The 25,029-nt window shown below is 43.1% G+C and overlaps 1 pseudogene across 1 annotated transcript in view; it reads right to left on the reverse strand.

The window, feature by feature from the left end:
* Positions 1-440: 440 nt before the first annotated feature.
* Positions 441-25,029, reverse strand: part of LOC143586113 (F-box/LRR-repeat protein 25-like) — a 44,581-nt pseudogene continuing 19,992 nt past the window's right edge. The window contains exons 2-4 of the transcript XR_013144655.1: positions 1,220-2,160; positions 937-1,122; positions 441-702 (exon numbers count right to left, since the gene is read on the reverse strand). The product of XR_013144655.1 is annotated as an F-box/LRR-repeat protein 25-like (transcript). The remainder of the gene's footprint in view (positions 703-936; positions 1,123-1,219; positions 2,161-25,029) is intronic.

Raw genomic sequence — 25,029 nt, forward strand, 5'->3', positions numbered from 1 at the left:
GCATCTATGACCAAACTAAAGAGATTTTTATAGTTACAAAACATAAGGTATATTTATAGAGACCAGACTAAGGTAACTCGTATACAACTTGGTCACTAAGGTAACTTGTTCAGTTGTTCTTTAAGATAGCAATCCATCTAAAAAATAAATAGGTTCAATCTTAGATTTTCATATTCAAGAGCAAGCCTCATGTTAAGAGCAAGCAACATCAAGGGGATTCAAGTTTAAATCATACCTTTTTAAAAATATAATTTTTATAGTACGTTTTCAAAAGCAAGCAACATCGAAGAGTTCAAGTTCAAGTCATGTCTTCAATCTCATTGTTTCATCTCCCGCATCACAAGTGTAGCTTTCTTATAAATATAAAGCAAACTGAATTGGCTCATTTGGTAGTAAACTGGTAAAATTATCACCTCTAACGAATCCAGAGGCAATTAAATGATTCTAAGGATGATAACCAAAAGTTAAAACAAAATGAAGAAGAGAACATATAAAGGCCAAACATCATACATTCATACAACTTTATCATTGAATAAGAAAACCATGACTAGAAATCTTAACATCAACACTCAATAAACTTATGAGCCAAGATTTTTTACAATCTGACAACAATAACCCATCATTTTGTTGTTAAAACACTACTCAGAATTTGCTATATCAAAATCACTTTGGGCAACAAACTCATATGTATTTGGGATACACCTACAAAGTGTAACCTTTTTTTTAAAGATGCCAATATTATAAAAGAAAAACAAAGGCTAACTCACAAGAAGCGAGAACCCGTAGAGTACAAACAACCAAATAACCACAAAAACAGAGACCATCTATAAAGAAAAAAATTACAAAATTAAATTTGCATCACTTCTACCATTTCAAGCCCAATCGTTTGTTCCTATGCTAGAACCGTAGGAATGAGGTTGCTTTGATGTCGCTAACCAACAAAGTGTAACTAAACATTAAACAACTAACCTCATCGCCTGCAGGACCATTATCAAGCAATCACATCTCCTGATCATCAAACTCCACCGAATCATTGTCATAGTATAAAGGTGAAGATGTAACATCAAGAACCTTCAAGTTTGATGGAAAAACGGAACCTTTAGCTTCCAAACGAGACAGAACCTTCAAACAAAATATAGATTAACATTATATTCATCATCCAACCTATTTACAGATACAAAAATGTCATAAAATAATAATAATAAATAAATAATTTAACCTCAAAACAGAAAACCCAAATTTTGAGCTCCTTGACATGGCAAAGGTCGTGTATAAATCGTTTAAGCATCTCCTCTTCAGCTTCTTCCGGGGTCGTCTCATAGTATCCGCCATGTGAATAATCTAACTCAGCTTCAACTAAACAAGACACATCCAGCAACAAAAGGTTCCACAACAACAAATCATCTTGAATTTTTAGTGACAAAACATTCGGAGCATTGATTTCAATAACATCCTCAAGATCATCACATCCATCATCAGGAGGCATCTACCCAGATAACACCAACTTCTTAACACTCTTCGACGTTATATCAAGCCGCCTGTAACCATAACAATGAACCAACACCAGGGTTTCCAATACCGGACTACCCGATAATATCTTCTCAATCAAATCTTCATCTAAATTCCGACACGTAATACATAAACTCCTAAGGTTTTTCCAACTGATCGCTTCGGTGGGATTATACACACATCCCAACAATGTCAGATCAGTAAAACCCGAACAGCTCAGAATAACCTGATCCAGCGGGAACCCGGGTTCAGATTCCCTATGCAATAACGTTAAACTTAGGTTTTCGACGTTACAACTGATAGCATAATGAATCCAACTGTTAACCTGAGATTCAAACCGATGATTATATTCGCTATGCAGTTCGAACTTGTTGAGCTTTAAACGTGGACGCTGAATTAGGGTTTTGTCGACGAAAGAAAAGAAATCTGGACATGTTTCACGATGGTTCACTACATAAGGTTCTAGAAAACTGAGATTAGAAACGGAATGCCAGACATGTTCCCATCGTTTGGAGAGTGAGCCTGTTCTAATGGCGTGTTTTGTTTCGGGTAAACAAGAAAGGATTTCAGCAAGTAAGCAATCGGGTAACTTACTTATTCGATCTCCATCATCTTCTTTGAATCGATTCCGTTTTGGAGGTTGATTTTGCCCTATGAGGAGGTAGGTCCCAGCAGAGCCCAGTTGAACCCACAGACTCACCTTGAAATGGGACGTCTGCGCAGTTCAACCCGCAAGACTCCTTAACGGACGTCTGCGCGGTTGAACCCGCAAGACTAAACTAAAGGGACGTCTGCGCAGTTCAACCCGCAAGACTCCTTAACGGAATGTCTGCGCGGTTGAACCCGCAAGACTAAACTAAAGGAACGTCTGCGCAGAAACCAACTGGATCAGCAGGACCCACCACGCTCAGAGACGTGACGTCCTCACGTGCGGTACGCAAGCTGTTCCCGCAGGAAACGCCTACCAATGGTTTCCAGGTACTCCGGCTGTTCCCGCAGTTACGGATACCGGCCATCAGGGAAGGCCACCCGCGCAGCATGGCTACACGCACAAGGCTTAACTCTCATAATAATTCAGCAGTCACCTGAAGAAGGAATGAGCAAGCCGGGAACATTCCCGCACAATGGCGGGAGGGGGAAAACTCCCGCCCAAATGAGCCAGTCCGTACGATACTGAGGATCTTTTACTGTACCTGACGAGGTATGGGCAAAAGATCTGTCCAAAGATACGACAGCTCATTGACAACAGTATGGCGAGCAGCATGCTCCTGTACTGTATGTCACTATTAGCCGCTACCTACTCACCAACTCCTGACATACCACGTGCCTAGCCTGTAGTTGGTGAAAAAGGAATAGTACACGGCAGGCCTGGTCACTATCAGCCGCTGCCTACTCACCAACTACCAGCAGGGCACGTGCGTAGGCCACTGTTGGTTGAACAGGAATACTATTCAGCAGGCCACACCTCCTTTGAAACCTACCTCCGGCTATAAATACCACGAATGGTATGATCATCTTATCTTAACATATTATCATCATATTATACCTGATATCTGCTCTAGCAATCTCTTAATATACATTTATATTTAAAGAGCAACCTAGTCTGATTCTCACGCCGGAGGGTGGTCACAAGGAGGAACCCCCCCTTCTCAGTGACGAGCTCACGGTGTCTGTTTTGCAGGTTATCAGAAGAACCATCTTCTCAGGGTCTAACCCCTCGTGGGAAACAGCTATCTAACCCCCAGGTTACCAGTAATCTGCCCGGGGTCCGGTTAGTGTTTCTTCATTGGCGCCATCCGTGCATAAACCTAGAACATTTTTCTCCAGTTTTTTCAAACTTCTAAGATGGTTAAAGAAACTCCGGTAACCACAACCCCAGCTACTGGGGGGAGTACCGGCTACACAGTCTTTACGAACACTACCCCGGTTACCCAAGCCGGGGCAAGTGAAGTAAATTTTACGAACACTACCCCAGTTACCCAAGCTGGGGCAAGTGCAGTAAATAATCGCTCACTGGGATTCACCGATACCCAGTTAGAAAAACGAACAAGACTCCCCCGCCAAACACTCGATGAAGTTAAGGCATGGGCGGAGGCACGTCAGAGGGAATTCCAAGCTGAGTTGGACGAACGCTTGCGTTCCGTCCAACAGGCTGACGAATTCGAAGAATACTGCGATGACTCGGAGGAGTCCGACTCCGACGCGAACCCTCGCCATAGGGCAAAAGGGAAGCGTAAGGAAACGGACTCCCAACCGAGAAGGCATTTTGGAGAAGCCTACAAACCAAAAAACACAGGTGGAAGTCCACGTGACTTCTCCAAAACATTCAGACCAAATGTTGCAAATGCAGGAACGTCCAAATTTGCAAGGGACATTGCAGAAGCAATTGCCCCAAAAAGTGCCAAACAAATGTCCAGCATAGGCACATATGATGGTATATCCGACCCAGATGATCATTTGAACAGATTCATAGCGGGGGCAACCGTCAGTAGTTGGACGGAACCCACGTGGTGTTACATGTTCCAAATGACGCTTGTCGGGGCTGCTAGAGCGTGGTTCGATCGTCTACCGGTCAACCACATCTACGACTGGGCTGACTTCCAACAGAAGTTTAGCCAACACTTCAGCCAGCAAAGAAAGTATACCGAGGAGCAATGGACAATCCTCAAGTGCATTCGAGAAAAAGATGAATCTTTGCTAGACTTTATCACTCGCTTTAACTCGAAGAAGCTAAGTCTGGGTAACATTAGCGAAGATCTTGTTCGCGCTGCTTTTATTCAGGGCGCGAACGACCCAGAGCTCATCCGCACCTTAACGGGTAAAGATGGCATGCCATCCACATGGGATGCCATCATGACAATAGCTAAACGCTTTGAGGAAACAGAGAAGCAACTGGGTAGAGATCTCCCACAGAGCACAAACCTCTACACCCAGAAAACAAGAGAAGACATCGTCCTTACCGCCCGATTAAACAAAAAGCGGAAGCTAGGCATTTGGAAGTCAAGGGTCAACTTTGACACCTCATCCGGCTTGCAGCATCGGTTAGGCGGAAGGGATAACGTACAGTCAAACAAGAACTCCAGATGGACGCCGCTCACCAAAAGCGTCACCGAGATATTCGCTACTGAGGAGCTCCCATGGCCAAAGCCTCAAATAATCCGACATCGTCACAATGCTGATCGGAGCAAATACTGTGACTTTCACAGGACAAAAGGCCACAACACCGAAGAATGCATAGACGTAAAGGACATGGTCGAAGCATTTGTCAGAGATGGGACGCTCGCGCACCTCGTGGCGCAATGAACGCTGAGCAGGCTAATGCGTGTAGAACCCCAGCTGGGGAAAACACGAATAAAATTCCAGCTTCAATGTGGAGACTACATGCTGCGTAAAGAACGAGATCCCGAACCAGGTGCGTATCGGCTCGATGGCACTCCCATCCCAACAACATGGAAGGGAGCTCATTTACACAGTTTGCATGTAAATCAATTCCAAATTTGTAAAGAAAAGGCCAAGAGCCACTTCTAATGGAAATGATTCTCCTTAAAACATCGACGCTGATGATTTTACATTTATACTTTATGAACTAAACACTGATGCCGGTTTTCACCGCATACATAAGTGAGTCGTTGCGTGGGGAAGGCGGCAAAACCCGCATAAACCCAAAAAACGACAAACCTTCACGCAGGTCAGTTGAAGGGGAAAAGTTCAGTCATCCTACTAAATGAAAGTGCCGGTCTATCCGCATGAATCATGATAGAGGAAACTGAACACTAACCTATTAACAACCGCGCGTCGAACGGTTAATTTATTTAACACTAATATGCCGGTTTTCACCGCATAATTACGTGGAAAGTCGTTGCGTGGGGGAAGGCGGCAAAACCCGCATAAACCCAAAAAACGACAAACCTTCACGCAGGTCAGTTGAAGGGGAAAAGTTCAGTTATCCCATTAAATGAAAGTGCCGGTCTATCCGCATGAATCATGAGAGGAAACTGAACACTAACCTATTAACAATCGTGCGTGGAACGGTTATTCAAAACAGAGAATTTCTAACAAAAGGATGAGGAAAACCTACACGCAGGTCAGATATAGGTAAAGTTTAGCCATCCTACTAAGTGCAAGTGACGGTCCTACCCGCACAATCACGAAAGAGGAAGCAAAACTTCACACCTATTATCTACCACGTTCAAAGGTTAACTTATCCTCAAAGGATGAGGAAAACCTACACGCAGGTCAGATATAGGTAAAGTTTAGCCATCCTACTAAGTGCAAGTGACGGTCCTACCCGCACAATCACGAAAGAGGAAGCAAAACTTCACACCTATTATCTACCACGTTCAAAGGTTAACTTATCCTCAAAAGATGAGGAAAACCTACACGCAGGTCAGATGGTAAAGTTTAGCCATCCTACTAAGTGCAAGTGACGGTCCTACCCGCACAAATCACGAAAGAGGAAGCAAAACTTCACACCTATCTACCACGTTCAAAGGTTAACTTATTCTAAACACTTGGAAAATTGCTAATTTAAACTAAAGTATGCAAGTCATACAACGTTTACAAAGCAAGGAACCCAACGAAAGTAGCGGTCTTACCCGCAAAAAGATTTATATTTCACAATGGTTCATTACAAGAACGGCCGGGTAGCTACCCGCCTACAAGAAAATAAATCTATACAAGCTAAATCTATCCTAGCAGTGGGAAGGGATCTTCAGGATCAGGCTTCAGGGCCACTTCCACTTGGACCAGCACCATCAGTAGATCGTGGCAGTTCAAGGAAAGCTTTAAGGATAGCTAACCCATCATCAGCAGCAGCAACTTCATTCACCTTCTCCACCACTGAATGCGGGAAGGCGGCGTACTGATTCACTGCTTGGTAGTAAACAGCTTCAGTATCAACATTGTACAAAGGGAAGTTGGAAGGCGGGATGCCTTTCTCAACGAACCCTAGACCAAGCAGGAAGCCGACCTTTTCCCCATCCTCGTGAGAAGCGTTGAGGGCTGCGCTCATAGCATCGTCATACGACGTCTCAGCAAAGACTCGATGCACAACCTACAAAAGAAAATCAAGTGTCAAAAACCTTTTCTATTTACAAAGAAAAGCGTAAAGAAATGAAAAGCATACCTGAGACAACGCTTCTCGAAGAAGCCATTCCTTGGCAACCAGAGCTTCTTGGAGGGCAGCTTGAGCTTCGTTACGGGCGCGTTCGGCTTCACTCTTGTTGAGGTTGGCAAGCAACACATCTTTAGCCGCAGCCTCTTCAACGCCCTTTAGCTTCCGCTCAGTATGGTCAAGCACCCCCCTCTGGTCCAAGATCTCCTGGAGCTTTTTGGCGTCTTCCATCGCCAAGGCATCATGAGCCTGCTGGAGAGCCTCTAATTTGGCTTTAAGCTCTTCATTCTCCACGCGTAGAGGCTCAGCAACAGCTTCAGCCTTGGTGGCCCTCTCGGTTGCGTTCCTTGCAGTTTCCTTAGCCAGCCGAAGCTGTTCATTAACAGCTTGGGCAGCCTTGGAACGGGCCTCAAGTCGAGCCTGAACTTCAACCTCGAGGGCCTTGAAGGCCTTCTCCTTCTCCGCAGCCACTGCGGTAAGTTTTTGGTTCTCCTCCCGGACAGCCCGCGCTTGAGCTACTTCTTTAACGCGAGCTGCTTTTAACTTGTCGTTTTCACGAAAAAGCAGCTCGACGCGCGGCTGCATCCGGGCCAGGAGAACCCGAAGCTCATTGCTTAGCCTACCCTCCTGGTAGCTAGCCATGGCTTCCCCCAACGCACCACTGGGAGCAGCGTGACGAGCCCATTCCACGCACTCCACAGGGGTGCGAAGGGTTGTTCCTCGGCGAATGTTCCATCGTGGAACATACACTTCATTGGAATCCGACACTGCAAAAAACATAAAGCAGTTAGGAAAAGATAAGAAAAAATATGAAAAGGGCCAAAAGAACCCTACGCACCTGCAGGGTCAATAACAGGCCGATAGCCGCCGAACCCATCACCTGAACCCAAGGGAAATCCATCCAAGAGGTCAGGCAGATGGGAAGGTGGCAGAGATTGGCGAGAAGCCCCATGCGTACCTGATGGATCGGCCGTCTTTGCCGATGACGGGGGCATGGTAGCAGCCGCCGCGGTCGCCGCCGCGAATTCTGCAGCAAAAGTAACCGCCGGCTCGGTGAAAGATGCTGTAAAAATAGCACTCACAGCCGGCGGTGACGTCATCTCAGCTGGAACAGTCGGCTCAAAGGAGTGAGCAACTGAACCAGCGGAAGCAGGCGCAGGCGCCTGGGTCGACGCCTCAGGTAGGCTGACCAAGCCTACCGTCATTGGCGGAGAGGTACTCCTCTGCGCTCCACCCTGGAATGCGTCAACATCCACACCTGCGTAAAGAAGATAAGTGTTTTAACGACATTAAACTATGAAGCTAAATATAAAGATAAAGGAAGTTTGTACTTACGGGTTTTCTTGAGCCTAAAGGTACGGAGAGGCGGGGACGAACCCGATGGAGCCGGCCTCTTTGCGCCGGTCACCGTCGTCTTCTTTGGCTCTCCGGAGGTAACAGTCGCAACCTCCGGAGCGGTGATCTTATCACCACCGGGATTCCCCGCCACCTCTTCGCTCTCGGTCTCCGAATCAGACCGAGGCGCTGGATCGGCAGTAGAGGCCTTCTCCTTCCCCTTCCCGCCGGCAGCCTTCTTCTTCCGCACCAACGGAGGACCATCTGCGGATTCCTCATCAGAACATACGATTAAAGGAATTCCAGCAGAGGTTTCAACATTGAGGGGTCGAGGGTCGAATAGCGCCTTACCTGGCCGCCTGGCGCTAAGGATCTCGTGGCCTTGCGGATAGACCTCCACGAACCGATCCGCCGTTTGTTCTAGGATGGGCAACTCGTTCTCGTCTAGAGCGCGAGTACCCATCCGAGCGGGACCGTCAGCCTCCCGCGGGTTCAGGAGCGACTGCAAGTCGTTCCCCTCTGAAATAAACAGGAAAGAAGTTAGAAGAAATTCAAAATCAACAAAAAGAAACAAAGCATACCGTAAGGAACAGAGTTCGAACCGTATTCGAGGACGATTGGGATCTTATGCGCATCCGCAGCCTTCCACACCCGGCTCATCCCCAGCATCACCATCCCGGACTCCGCAAACCGGTAAACCGGAGATTGGACTCGGGATATCTTCGAAAACCATTCCGCCTCCTCGTAGTTGGAGGCGTGAAGGCTGGGAAGTACTTGCCCGTTCTTAAATTTCATGGCAAGGGGGATGGCGCGAGCGGAGAGGTAGAAGAACTCCCTCTTCCACGAGCGAAGACTGCGCTCGGTTGCGCAAATCTTCAAACCCTTGATCCGGGTTATCAACGTGTACCACCCCTGGATGCACCTCCAAGTGTAGAAGGTCATCAGGCGGTCAACATAGGGCTCAATGCCCAAAATCCGGCACACCCACTCGAAGTGGCGAATCTTGGTGATCGCCATGGGGTGCAACTCGGTCAAATGAACACCGTGCCTCTCAAGGACACGGTAAACAAACTTTGTCAATGGGAACCTAAGATTCCCATAAACAAAGAATGCAGCATAAACCCCGATCTTGCCTCTGGGGCATCGTACACCGTCTGGTGGGGTTCAGGAAACTCAGGCTCGAGAGACTCGAGCATGAACTTCCTGACGACGTACCGATACAGATCGCCAGGCAGAGCACACTGGCACTCGCCAGCAGTACTCTTGTCATCGGCTGTAGATTCGAGATCACGAGACATCTTGTAAAAGAAGAAGAAAACGATTTCGGGAGAATGCTTGCCTGAAAAGGTGAGTATTCGCCGGAAATCGCAAAGAAGATGAAGAGAAGAGTGAAAGTATGGATTACAAAGAACCCTCTCCCCCTTTATATACTAATCGCAATTAATGCGATGAAATTAATGCGGAAGAGAGAGAAAACGAAGGTGCAATGAAACTATGACACGTGGCAAAAAGCAAGCTGGCAACAGCTGTTGACAGGACGCATACCATTAATTCCGCGGCCACGCGCCCGAAAAATCGCGCCCACGCGCCTGAAAAAGCGTCTGGAATGACCATGTACCGTCACGTCACCATAACTTCCTGCACGTCCTGACACAGTCAGAAGAAACCGTCGCACGACGTTTCAGAGGTTTGGACTGTTCTTATCTTTCCACCAACTCTTCGAATTTCAAAATTCAAAAAGATTCAAAAGTAAGCGGGAAAATACCCCTTACCTTGGCAACCAAGTAACCGTAAGACGGATGCGGGTACAGTGTTAAGGCAAAACCCTTCACATACCTAGCACCCACAGGGAATTGAAGCCAAGAATAACTTGGCAACCAAGTAACCGTAAGACGGATGCGGGTACAGTGTTAAGGCAAAACCCTTCACATACCTAGCACCCGCAGGGAATTGAAGCCAAAAATACCTCGGCAACCAAGTAACTATAAGACGGGTGCGGGTACAGTGTTAAGGCAAAACCCTTCACATACCTAGCACCTGCAGGGAATTGACGCCAGGAATACCTCGGCAACCAAGTAACTATAAGACGGGTGCGGGTAAGTGTTAAGGCAAAACCCTTCACATACCTAGCACCTGCAGGGAATTGACGCCAGGAATACCTTGGGAGTAAAGTAACTATAAGACGGTTGCGGGTACAGTGTCAAGGCGAAACCCTTCACATACCTAGCATTCCGCAGGGAAATGAAACCAAGAAGGATCTTCTGGGCCATGCTTGCGCACACGGGAATAACATCCCCGCATAGCGGGAACGATGAGAACTAGATTGTTTGAAACTTCAAGATGGAATTGGTGGTTTTAACATAATTGATCACTATGTTCAAAACTACCAAAACCTCATGGAGAATCTACACAAGAGGTACTCAACGCTCCTGACTTGCGAGGAGGTTACAGACCTACCCGCATCATACCCAAAGATCAAGCAGAACAGTGGGAAATTCTTCGTGACATTAGGACTTCCGTGGGAAGAATCCCCATGGAAAACCTTAAAACTAACACCTTTTCAAAAACCCTTTGCTTAAGTCCAAAAGTTCACCTCACTTTATTAAACATTCATGAGAACAACATTGGACTGGAGGGACTTGAAGAGGTAGGTCCCAGCAGAGCCCAGTTGGACCCACAGACTCACCTTGAAAAGGGACGTCTGCGCAGTTCAACCCGCAAGACTCCTTAACGGACGTCTGCGCGGTTGAACCCGCAAGACTAAACTAAAGGGACGTCTGCGCAGTTCAACCCGCAAGACTCCTTAACGGACGTCTGCGCGGTTGAACCCGCAAGACTAAACTAAAGGAACGTCTGCGCAGAAACCAACTGGATCAGCAGGACCCACCACGCTCAGAGACGTGACGTCCTCACGTGCGGTACGCAAGCTGTTCCCGCAGGAAACGCCTACCAATGGTTTCCAGGTACTCCGGCTGTTCCCGCAGTTACGGATACCGGCCATCAGGGAAGGCCACCCGCGCAGCATGGCTACACGCACAAGGCTTAACTCTCATAATAATTCAGCAGTCACCTGAAGAAGGAATGAGCAAGCCGGGAACATTCCCGCACAATGGCGGGAGGGGGAAAACTCCCGCCCAAATGAGCCAGTCCGTACGATACTGAGGATCTTTTACTGTACCTGACGAGGTATGGGCAAAAGATCTGTCCAAAGATACGACAGCTCATTGACAACAGTATGGCGAGCAGCATGCTCCTGTACTGTATGTCACTATTAGCCGCTACCTACTCACCAACTCCTGACATACCACGTGCCTAGCCTGTAGTTGGTGAAAAAGGAATAGTACACGGCAGGCCTGGTCACTATCAGCCGCTGCCTACTCACCAACTACCAGCAGGGCACGTGCGTAGGCCACTGTTGGTTGAACAGGAATACTATTCAGCAGGCCACACCTCCTTTGAAACCTACCTCCGGCTATAAATACCACGAATGGTATGATCATCTTATCTTAACATATTATCATCATATTATACCTGATATCTGCTCTAGCAATCTCTTAATATACATTTATATTTAAAGAGCAACCTAGTCTGATTCTCACGCCGGAGGGTGGTCACAAGGAGGAACCCCCCCTTCTCAGTGACGAGCTCACGGTGTCTGTTTTGCAGGTTATCAGAAGAACCATCTTCTCAGGGTCTAACCCCTCGTGGGAAACAGCTATCTAACCCCCAGGTTACCAGTAATCTGCCCGGGGTCCGGTTAGTGTTTCTTCACCCTACTTCTTCTGCCATTCATATTGCGGCATTAGAAACTAACCAAACAGTTACAGGCTTAGAAGGTAACCCTGGTTATATATACGATTGATTCCAGTAGGGGTGAGCATAAACTGGGTAAGACCCACGAGACCCAAATCAGATCAGATCCGGTTATTTACAATACGGTTGGTTATCGGGTTCTAGGAATACTAAACAGGTCCAGGTGTTGCAGGTCTGACTCATTTGCTCCTTACATAAACTGGATAAGACTCGCGAGATCCGAACCAATCATAACCGGTTATATAAAATAGGGTCATTTCCCAGGTACTGAAAATACCACTAAATGGGTATGGGTCGTGCCTGTGTCCAGGTCGGATCTCACGAGTCTGTCTCCCTAGATTTTAGGGCATGCAATTGATGCTAATTGGTATATGTATATACGATTTTATAATATTAGGTATTATATTGTATTGGTATATATATTATGTATAAAATAAATGTTTTTGCTGAATGAATGATATTTGGTATATGACTGATTACTCTCTTAACTCTTGAACTCAAAAACACTTCATACTACATTTCCGAATTCAAGCATCCTAGTGACTTCACACATGTCCGAGTGTCCAACGATTTTCAGATCCATATGTCTTCATGTATATACACACATACGGTGAGGATTATCCTTTTCTTAGGATCAATCTCCAAACTTACTTATAGAATGAGACGGTGTTTCATTTACTAAGACCGATTTATGTAGCTCAACACACATAATTAGCATTTCTTAAAAACAAGAATCGACATGGAAACGGATAAAACAATCTAAACGTCACAAAATATATAACGGCCAGATCAAAACTATATATCACCTTATCGTAAACATATATCGTGTTTGGAAATTCAAAACCGTATTACAAAAATATATCAAAATACTAAAATAGTTCGTACTACAAAAATAGAAGTTAGCAAGGTAACAAAATTCAAGTCATCCTCAAATATTTACAATAACACAACCAACATACGGAACACTTGAATAGATCATGGTGACAGGCGGTGGAGGTGAGTGACTCAATTATCTCGTTTATATAACGTCTAGCATACACACACATTATTTAGAAATGGCTATGACTTATGAGGAGATTTTTACTATTCAATTTTGTGAATTTGTAATAGATTTTTTTTCTATATGCACAACTCTTACGGTGGTTTCTGTTTTAGTTGCTTTTATATGTTGGAATCGAATAAGTTGCAAGGTAATTTATTAAATTTTAGTAAGCTAATTTCTCATTTGATCAGAAGAGCCCCCCTGCGGCCTGCCTAAGCCCAAGCCCAAGCCCAAAGCCCAAAGCCCAAAGCCCAAAGCCCAAATTTTTTATTTAAAAGAATATTATAAATTGCATTTGAATTAGACAATAGGAATAATCTAATATTGGTAAGACGGTAGTGAGCGGGGGAAGGGCTCCCTCTTTTAATTATATGGTCCATCATTTGCATGGCCTCACAATCAAAATTTTGGGTGTTTTGTACAAAGCACCGGGAGAAGAATTGAAGCCCCAGGAGGCGGTGTTCTCGGCGCTTTAAGGGCTTTTTCACCCCCATGACGCCCCACTACATCCGGTCTAATAGATTTTATAAAAAGTTTTTGTGATATTCCATTAAAAATACAACCAAAAATCAATTCCATATGATCCACTAGATGGTTGACTATAATAAAATATAGTTTTTTAGGTCATTTGCGCAATGGTGATTCAACTGTTCATAAATTCGATCACTCACAGGCCACAAAGCATCCGGAACCTGAGGCCCAGATCCATGTGGCACTGCAGCGGACGAGGTGGAGGCGGACTTCACCGTTGTGGAGCAAAGTCTATGAACGAAGGTTTGCGGCTGCAGACGGCAAGGCAGATAGGGAAGGTGGCCCCCTCTCTCACACTACATATATATACATGCATATTATACACACACAACTAAATTATAATTTAAACCTTTGTATGTTTAAAAATTACAACCAAGATGCTTGACAGCATCTCAGTTCTGAATTTTTCATTCTTATCATATTCATGGATACATGATATAAATTTATGCAATTTCAGTTCTGAGCATGTTCTGTATATTCCATTCTCTATCATATTCATGGATCCATTTCTTCTTAGAATGGGTAATTCATACATCCACCAATCCTACCCCTACATCATATACTTTTACTCTCAACTACATGGAGATGAAGACTACCATGTAAACATCTTGATACCAAAGGCTACAAGCCCTTTAATGTTCATGAAAACATGAAATCTTTTTATTTTTACCTCAAAAACCTCACTGTAACTCTTAATTTCACTGTAACTGGTTTAGGATATCGAGTTAAGAGACATTTGAGCACCAAACAAACGGTCCGATAGATAAAAAATTGGGTCTGCCACTAATCCTAGCTGATTATTCTCTACATATCCTATTAGTGTACTTCATGTTCATTCTTATTTATGTTGCTATAAGTATGATAAAATCACAGCATACACCAAATAAATTACTAACATAAGAGTAATAAACAAATGCTTCCTCCAGATTTGACCACCTTAAATGTCTAATATCTATCTATCTATCTATTTATTAATTTATTTTGAAAATTCTCGCATTCAAAATAAATGTCCGTTGACAAAGTTTTTTACGGAATAACGTCCCGTGATGGGCATATTCAAATAATCCTCCTGCATTTCCTTGAACAAACAAATAAGACAGTGCAAAACATACTGTATCATCGGGCAGCAAAAACATAACGAAATATGGTAGAAAGCACAAACTCAAGAAAATCAAGAACAAATATTACCATTGAAGGACCTAGTATTATATAGGGTCCAGGGGCAACCATCCCACAATTTTTTTCCCTTTCATTTTCATATGTAGTTCACTAGTTTGTACTACGGTTTTCGACTAACCTCAAAACTTTGAACGTCTACGCTCGAGATTACTTAGAAAAAAATACGTGTTGCGTATGAAAACAAAGTAAAAAGTAGATTTCTCAAATGTAACAAATATGTTTTAAAGTACAGTTTTATTTATGATGTGTTTTTTAGCTAAGTATATTATTACGTAATATTAATATGCTATTTTACTAAAATTCAATAAAGTAATGGTATAAGATAATATTTAAATTAATATTGAAAAATTTCAAATTTTTTAGTTCATACATAGCAAAAGAAAGCTAATAAATTTCACGCACAGTGGGACTCGAACCCACAATCGCCTGATTAGAAGTCAGACGCCTTATCCATTAGACCAAGGGCGCTTGTTGTTATGATACTTACTTACTAGTTACTAATACGGTTGAATCTTTTAGCACACATATTCACACCATCATACAATCAAATGACATTTTTCAAAGCCCAGAATAAAAGTTCCCTCAACGTCTCAGCATATACTTATGATGTATTGATGTTAATGCCGTAACATGCTCCAAAAATGATCTCAAGGTGTTTGAAACATCTACTCGTTCATGTAAACCTTTTCCATTATTTTCGCATTTAAGTCATGTGATACCCAAAAGGTATTGTTTATTTTGGAAAAAGAGCATTCTGGCTGGAGAAGGATTTAGTCACTATTTGGTATGCTTTCTTGGTAACCATGAAAAACCTGTTCTCGGAAAACTATGGGGACCTGTCAATACGCTGCTAACCAACGGGCTTAGGTAAATCGGATATTGACGGTCGATTTGGATATAAACAAAAATAAGAAAATGTATAATACAAATATTTTTACTTGAAATTAAAATAGAAATTTTGGATTTGATTTGTATTATACATTTACTTATTTTTCTTTTACTTGAACTTAAGTAGATATTTTGGATTCAATTTCTTTGAATAAATTGTTGTAGATGATATCATTTAATGTAGTTGAAACAAGTTATATATGCCTAGGAACTTTCATGCTTGATGATGATGAAGATTGAAGACACTGATTCCAAGTCTTATAAAGAAATTCTAATGTTAAAAATACTTTCTTTTTCTTGTTTGCTCAATATCACATGAGGGGTAAAAAACAAAAATAAGTTTTTTTTTTCTTTCTTAAACCATGTGAGGATGTCAGTCATGTGTTTATGCCGTGGATTGATTGTGTTCTCAGGCAACCATGCATGTGCTTTCCAAAAGACACTTCTATCATCATATTAATTATTTACTACATCCCTGTGCTTTAGTTTACCCTTGGACTTATGATCATCAGCCTACATTACATAAGCATTCATGATTAACAAAAGCCAGTTGGAAAACTGTAAATTGGTCAGAGTTAGTTGTGTAGTAAGTTAAATATGAAGTGTGTTTTTGCAGAGAGTTATGGCAGAGTGAAAAGGGTGAGAAAGAGAAATAAGAAACAAAATGGGCAGACAATCTGAAAAAGAAGGCAAGTCTAGTAGTGGAATAGGGGCTATCCAAAAAAAGAAACCAAATGAGGTGTCTCATATTCACAAGGAAGAACACCCATGAAAGGAAATAATAACTTGAAAGTAAAAGCCTGTGTAACCAAGCAAGATGAAAGATAAATGGACCACTTCTTTAATCTTTTATAGCCTGTAGCAGCTATTAAAAGATTGTATATAGTCAATCCTCATCTAGTTTGATGTTTCTTGGAAATAAGCTATGAATCCAAGATTTGAGGTTTTATTCGGTTTGCATCTACTTTTTTAAATGGAAAACTTTTCCATTGTTTTATTACTTAGTTCTTTTTTAACCTCTCTTCATCTTACTTCTTGTAAGTCATTATCAAATGCATTTATACTTTATACGTTTTCTATGGTGTCGGTTATGCATACACTCTCCCTCTGTCACACCGTTTTGTTTAACTCGCATAGGAACATTTAGATTAGGTGATCTCTTTGTACAAAAAGAGCTTCAAATATTGTACGTATTCCAGGTAATTAGATGTACGTATAGCTCTAAAAATGATAGACGATGTTAATTAATGGACTAGCTAGTGTACGTATGGACTCTTAGTGATTCAATTATAAGTTGTTTAGGGTTAAGTTGAAGGTTGTTTCTTAACTACAAAAGCATATAACATTGCACGTTCCTATGATAATGCTATTGATTGGATAGTGATGATATGAATATTGATTGGAAAAGAAAAAGATGAAAAAATATAGACCCACGTGCTATATAGAATAAGAAAAGAAAGTAAAAAGTAAAAAGTTTGGTGGTTCATTTAGTGATATAAAAGTGGATTTTGATTTTAAAGTTGTAATGATCCGTACAATTTGATTAGAGGGTGCAGCCATTATGCATTTAAGGCTTGAACAACATCATTGAATGTTGAGTTATCATGATTTAAGTGGGACAAACCAGAAAATGGAAAGCAACATAAGACTAATAAGTCAAAGGCTTCCTGACCAGGACGACTCCATTTTTAGCTTCTTAGAATCATATCTCTGCCCTCTTTACTAGCTTCCAAAACCAGCACTTTTTTTTTCTTGTCATATATATAATTTGCTAAAACAGATAAATTTGATTACTAATTTCCGCTGTATATAGTTAAATAGATTAAACAATTGGCATCTTTTAAATTAGCTACCAACTAATTAGGAGTACCATTGCTCCGTTGTTAGGAGGTAGGGGCACATCCGGGTATGAGAAAACCGCTATGCTACGCCGCTACCCACTCAGTAGGCCGGGCAGGTAGCTTCCTTGGTTACTTGTTACTGAGATGATTTGTGGAGGGAGCCGCTGGACAACTGCTAGATAGCCGTTGATATTTAATTAAAAAAATAACCTTTTAAATATACCGATCTTTTTGTCAATTTAATTAACCAAATACCTATACTTTCTATCAATAATTTACACATGCAAAACCTATAACTCTCTATGACTATGATTAAAAAAAAAATCAAAAAAGCAAATGTTGGTGGAAACAAGAGATCTCGTGGAGCCGGCACGAGAGGAGATGGTTCTAACTCGAGAGCAGTTTTTTTTTTTTAATTTGTAACCTACTGGATAAATATTTTATTCATACATGTCGAGAGAAAAAACTAGTGTAAACATATATAGATAGGAGCATGGTTACTTTAGGTTTATATCAATGAGAAACACATTTTTTTCTGCTCGATATTATATATTTAGGACTTTGTCAAACTTCTTTAGGTAAATTTATAATTTAGATATGAGTCACTATTGGTCGACACACATGACATGTGATAGTGGGGTTTTCTTAAAGGCTTAAAGCAATCACAACATTTTCAAACTTGTCCACATCAACACCCTTCCATTTAATTTTTCACCCTTTCTTGCTTCCATTCACGTCATTCCATTTTTCTTTTTAGATTTTAAGTTTTAACAATAATCTAGACCTTATTTTAAACTAATAAAAGAATTTAAGTTTTACTAATGCATCCATATATATTATTAGTTAGATCATGGCTATATCAAATATATTAGATAGGATATATATGTTATGTAGACAAGATCTATTGTAATCATTTATATCATAACTAAAAGTTATAATAGATTATAATCAATAAATAATATATGTATACGAATAAGGATCCTACTACAATAATATATGTATATGACATCTATAGTGACTATGGTTGTCACTATAGGCTTTTTCACCATATCACATTAACATTTCGTTTTGCCGCAACCCATAAATAAGTAATCACCATATATCTAATTTGATGTAGTACTGTATATAACATACAATTGGAAATGAACTTAAATTAGTTTTTGTCTTAGTGAGCCACTATGTTATTTCACTTTTAAAGCAAAAGTTCATCCATTAACTTTGAAATTAATTTAAATCATAATATTGCAATAAACGTGTAGAAAGAATCTCAAAAAAGTTTTAAAAAGAAACAACCACGGATTATGAATTATGAATAAAGTAGAATCTGCATCATAGTAAATGAATAAACAAAATTAGCCGAGACTTCTTTTTCACACGACTCACTTAAAATATTGAAGAAACGTGAATCGACTTACTTGAATACGATCAACGTTTCTCGGGTATGAGTGTGCTATATCACCGATGGTTTTTCGAGATACGAGTTCTTCCACCTACAAAACGAACAGCACCGTGAGCTTACCCCTCAGAAAGGGACAGAGGGGTCCTCTTTGGGGTAACCCTCCGGTGTGAGAATAAGATATTGCAGGAGAAGATAAGAATGTGAAAATGAGTAAAGGATTCAGAATATATTTCTTGCCTTGACCCCAACTGTGGAGGTGGTGTGGTATTTATAGTATTAGGGTTTCCAATGATTGGGCTCAGACCCAATTAGGGCCTTTTTGGCCTCCTCCTATTGCTTCGCGCCACGTGTACTTAGGACACCTTGTGCTTTTTCATTGATTATTCTCTGACCAAGGTATTTTACCTGACCCATGTGCCATCACGTGGTGGCACATGGGTTTTGCTGAGTTGTCCACCCTTCATTGGCAGCTGTCAACATCAGCACATTCTTTATTCCTTAAAAGATACCTTCTGGAAGGTTGTCTAATGAGCACAATCATGGTTGTCCTTATCCTGATTTGGATTAGACTATTGTCTCATTTGTTGTGTTGTCCTTTATGCGCCTATCCCGGGGATGCGCAAGGTCTTCTCTTTATTCTCACGCGCAGATGTTTCATGCGCAGATGTGATATGCGTGAGCATATGTGATATGCGCCACGCGCAGATGTGATATGCGTGAGCATATGTGATGCGTGAGCATATGTGATATGCGCCACGCGCATATGTGATGCGTGAGCATATGTGATATGCGCCACGCGCATAGGTTTTGGCTTTGTGTCTTCGTGACATCCTGATTTCAAGCCTCTTGTCTATATCTTGTGGGTTGACCCGCCCCGCTCGATGTTAAGGCGGGTGCATACCCCTTCAAGCCCCCCCAGTCTAATGTGTGTCTTGTCTCGCGCGAGCGAGGTAAGATAGATATTAGACTTAATAGTTTGCTCTTTTAACAAGGTTTTTCTTTTCTTTTTCATTTCTCATATGTGCGTTGCTCGAAATTCTATCCCTTTGGTTAAAACGAATCGTCAATGCACGTGGTTGGTTGATGCTGACATGCATAAGAGATGGAGACGTTATGTGTCAGACCTTTCGCGTGCTCGAGGTGCTACAGTTGCCTTTCACGTCTCCTCATACAGTGTCAGGAACACGTGTCGCGCTTATGTTGGCCTACGCCTGCACGTGGGGGCGCGTGAGCGTAGATCTGATTATTACTTGTTTCTCTTTCTCTCCCATGGGCCTATAAAACCAAACCTTTTGAACGGTTTTTTCTTCATCTCCATTGTCATTTTCAGAGCTTTTGCTTCTTCAATTTACATTCCGATTAAGAGCCTTTATCTTTGCTTCCAGATTTCCGTGCTTAAAGTAACCATATTGTTCGATTCGCAATTGTATGTATGATAACCCAGGCACCACAATTTCCCATAGTAAAGGCCGTGTAAAATCAGTGGTTATGTCTTCTTTGAAGAAGACCGGCAAGGGTAAACGGGTTGCCGAGGCCTCGTCGGAGGAGGGAGGGAAGAACAAGGCGGTGAAGAGATGGGATGCGATTCCCTGCAAGTTGAAACAATCTGACTTTGATAATCTCGTCGCCTCTCAGGGTTTTCTCCCTGAGTATGGCTGTCTGCTCCCGGCGACCGGGCAAACGGCGGCGGATCCTCCCGCCGGCTATATCTCTTTATACTCTCATTTTTTCACCCACTGTAATCTTCGTCTTCCAATGACGAGGTTTATAGGTGCGCTCCTCCAGTTTTACGGGATTCATATATCTCAGGTTCATCCATGTGGACTAGTGCGCATGACTCATTTTGAGTTCATGTGCAAAGCTCAGCGCGAGGAGCCCACCCCTCGGCGCTTTCAATATTTTTATAAGCCGAAAATCCAAGATTCTTGGTTCTCATTCACACCGCGCAGTCAGAAGGTTAAGTGCTGCACTATTTCCTTCAAAAGCCTTCATGACTGGGCTGAAAAATTCTTTTATATCAAGGCTGGTGTGATTCCCATCCGCATGACTACGCGCGCGATTACTTCCGCGCCCGCGGATGATGACGTTCTTAAGAATCCATCTGGCGCGTGGGTTAAGAAGTTATCTGCTGAACCATCCCCCGCCAGGAAAATTTGCGAGGAAGCGTTGGTGGGGGTTGGCATGAGCAAGAGGTGGATTTGACAGCGGGACTGAGCCTGTCATCCATGTTGATGGCTCAGGTGGGTTATTTGTTCATTGCATTAATTTTGCGCGAGTATAATTCGTTTTGCTGATATCACTTGTCTTGTTTTATGCAGAAAGCAAGGAATACATCCACGCCGCCTATGACAAGCATACGGAAGGTGGCTCTGTCGCGCTGCGCGCTGGGGAAGTTGCTTTCCCTGATCGCTTCGACGATATGTTCATCCCTGTCGATTTAGAATTTTGTTTTTACAGCGATGCGTCTGGTAAGCCTTTGTATTTGTGCTTAGGCCCTTAGAGTACCAAATTTGGTTTTAACATTTCTGTTGCGCGTATTGTAGATGCGCTCGCTAATTATGAGTTGGAGCCTGTGGAAGAGGAAGTGGAGGAGGAAGAAGCTGAAGCGCAAAAACTCAAGCGCAGGGCTAAAGGCAAAACTGGCGCAGGGGCCAGTAAAAAACAGAAAAAAGATGATGCCTCTGTTGCCCAGAATCTTCCTCCTACTCAGGCGAAGGGACTTGAGAAAACCAAGGGTTTTACTTCCAAGTTTTTCTCGTCTTCTTTGCCTCAAGGTGTGGGCAGTCCTCCCGTCCACACGAGGTATGGTGCTGCCACCTCGTCTCTGCGCGCGGCGGACAAGGGAAGCGGTGCTGTGCCTGCTGTTTCGTCTTCTCCAACAGGTATACTTTGTTTATTTTTTGTGGTTTTATGAGCGTGATTCTGATAGTCATTAATGAAGCTTTGTTCACTCAAATGTTTGTAGAGCCGGCGACGTTGGTGGCTCAACCTCAGGCGCAGCAAGGTGCCGAGGCTACGCCGAAGGTTGTTTTGAAGTCCCCTGTTTTACCCTCGAAAAGGGGGAAAATGGACTTCATGGCGATGTTTAATTCGCGGACTGCGGTGCGCCAAGGTATTTATTGCGCTTTGATTGTCTGATTTTTTCTTTTAGTTCAAGTCATGAATCATTTCTCCTTGTTTGGTTTTTAATAGGAATTATAGCTGGCACACAAGCTGCTGGTGGCACTGCTAGCGCTGGCGCCGTTAGTTCTGCTCCTGCTCCAACAAGTACTGAATCTCCTCTCATTGGGATCACTAAGGAGCAGGAGACTATTTTACGTGCTGATCTAACAGCGTCAAGACCTCCCTCACCTCCTCCTGCGCGCAGCCCTCCTCGTGAGACTATTTTTGATTTTTCCAAGTCGCAGGAGAAGAGACCTGTTATAGAGGATGATGAGGAGGTTAATTTTGAAGATTCTGATGGTGGCCGCGTAAGCCCTATAGCGCCACGAGATTTCGTGGCGCAGCCTTTTTCTCATGGGGCGGGCAGGAGCTCACCAGCTGGCGCTAACCTTTCTGCCGGTTCTCCGCAGGTATAAGTTTATTTTGCTCCGCTGTGCAGACTTCCAAATTAGTGTTTAGATAACTAAAACCTTTCTTTGCGTTGCTTTGTGTTTGTAGGGAGCCGATCACATATACCGCCCGAGCTGGAATATCACTGAAGAGAGCTCGTTCCAATCCATGGGCGTATGTGAAGACTTTTGGGCTCACTCTGTTCCTCCAGCTGAAAGGAGGTTTCAAAAGGACCGCGCTCGCGTGGACTTGCTTAATGACCACCTTTTTGCTGGGTCTGCGTTCTTTGCAGCCTCCCAAGAGCTTCGCAATGATTATATAAAGGTATGTGATGCCCTTGCGGAGGCCAAGCAAAAGGCTAAGATTTCTGCTTGGAATCTTTCTGATGCCCGAGAGAGGGCTGAGAAACTCCAAGCAGAACTTAGCGAGAACCGGGCAAGTGCCAACGCTGCTTTTGTGAAGCGCGGGCTTGAGCTGCAAGCTGCGCGGGAGAAGCTGCAAGCGGCAGAGGCTGACGCGGCCAAGTACGCGCGTCGAGCGCGTGACCTGGAGTTGGAAGCAGAGGCGCGTGACCAAACTATTGCGCAGGTTAATACTGACAAATCTTTATTGGAGAGTGAGGTTGCGCGCCTGAAGAAAGAGCTCGATGCTGCGCGAGCGGAAAAGAATGAAGCCTTGGCGGTAGCGGCGTCTGACAAAGAAGAGCTAAAACAAGCCAAGGAAACTGTTGAGTTGTTAAACTCTCAGATCCCTGCTCTTGAGACGTCTGTTTCTTCCCTCGCGCAGGACCGTCAATGGCTGATTTCACAGGGTGTGACTCGTTGTGCTTATGCGATGAAATACTCAGACGAGTTTCAGACCCTTGTGATGGATTGTAATACGGTGTCGCGCTTGGTGGGTCGAGCTGAAGGGTTTAAGGATGGTTATGAATATGGCATGCTAAAGAAGAATCCATCCGACTACCCTTATCAGCTCGACGTTGTCTGTGCTGACATGGCTGAGGTGGGGGAGAAGTACCTGAATACTCCAATTCCCATCCTTGAGCAAGTATTTTAACCTTAATGAGTTTACTTGACCTATTTTCATAATCTTTTGTACTCATACTGTTCCTTGTGACTTGCAGATAGCCGCGCTTGCTGACCAGCCCGATCTTGGCGCTTTAAAGAAATTACTTGATGAATGTGAAGGGACTGGTGGCCATGATGATGGCGCGGGCAACGCTACCTCTGCCAGCGGCTCTGGCGTGGCCAAAGGACCTACTCCTGACGCTATCATAATAGAAGACGACTATATTCAAGACGAACAGCTTGATTATGGTAAGTTTGGAGATGACGAGGAGCGGGCTGCGCCAGATGCTGAGGGAGGAAGTAATGATGAGGACGATGAAGAGGCTGATATTGATATAGAGACTTGAAAAGCCCTTCTTGTTTTTTTTTTTTTTTTTTTTTTTGTATTTGTAGTTTTTACCTCATCATTTGTAAATTTGTAAACTTCTATGTTTGTGGAATGAAATTTTGTTTTTCCCTTATTCGCATCTTGCGCATTCCCCATTCGTCTCTTTATATTGCATGTTTGTGCTCGTTGAATATAAGGTATGCTTACACATTGAAACTTGGACAAGGCTGTAAGGAAGTTATTTTATTTAATCCTTAACAGTTGTCATATTTCAAGTTATTTTGCAATATTCTGAATATGCTGACACGTGCCTTAGCATTTCATTGTTCCTCTTTTGCGCGACGTTATCGTGCATTTATTATAGGGAATTATGAATGAGTTTTTTAGCCTTTACGTGTCAGTATGTGTTACTCTGCTTATATCCATTATAATCCCATGCGCGGCCCCGACCTGAGACCTTAACAACTATGCTTTGGCATGTGCTTTGCCTTAGTTGTGCTTAGGTATTTTTATGGTCCAGCTGCGCAATACGTAGGATGGATGCTATGAGTAATTTGAGCTAAGGCTCATATTATTGGGCTAAGGCCCTGAGCTAAGGCTCATATTATTGGGCTAAGGCCCTGACGTTTTAGAGTTAAAACTCGTTAACGCGTTTGAGCTTGAAGCTCGCGCATGTATGTTTTACTTCGTTTTATCTTTAGTTTGATGTCAATACAATGTTGTCATATTGCTCAAAATTAATAAAGGGAAGTGTGAAACATGTATGCAAAAGGTAATAGAACGCATATTAAGAGAAAATAGCGCGTATCATTATTCATAATGGCTTAAAAAGCCTTGATTACAAACTTGACAACTTTTACATGAAACATTTTCTAAGTTGTGCTGCATTCCATGTGCGCGGGATCTTTTTTCCATTTAAATCTTTTAAAGCGTATGCGCCTTTTCCCAATTCTTCCGAGACTTGATAAGGTCCCTCCCAGTTGGGAGACATCTTTCCCGGAGGTATTGCGCGACTAGCTTCATTGTTCCGAAGGACAAAATCATTCTTCTTGAAGTGGCATTCTTTCACGCGCTGATTGTAGTATTTTTCTAGCTTTTTCTTGTATTTGGCTTCACTGATGATAGCCGTCTCTCTGCGTCCTTCAAGTAAATTGAGATCCAACCTCCTTTCGCGCTCGTTATCCGTCTTACTCATCATGAGCACTCTATAGGATGGGCATCCAATCTCTGCTGGAATCATAGCCTCCGTTCCATAGGTTAGGCTGAACGGGGACTCGCCATTGCTGGTTTTGCTTAATGTCCTGTGCGCCCATAGGACATTGGGTAACTCCTCGACCCATGCATGGGACTCTCCCTCCAACCTTTTCTTCAGCCCATTCAGCAAGCTTTGGTTCGCGCGTTCCACTTGGCCATTCCCTTGAGGGTGGTATAC

The sequence above is a fragment of the Bidens hawaiensis genome, unplaced genomic scaffold (assembly GCF_021521415.1).
Source record: "Bidens hawaiensis isolate Kalapana, Puna unplaced genomic scaffold, B.hawaiensis_p1.1 tig00034320_1, whole genome shotgun sequence".
Taxonomy (NCBI): Eukaryota; Viridiplantae; Streptophyta; class Magnoliopsida; order Asterales; family Asteraceae; genus Bidens; species Bidens hawaiensis.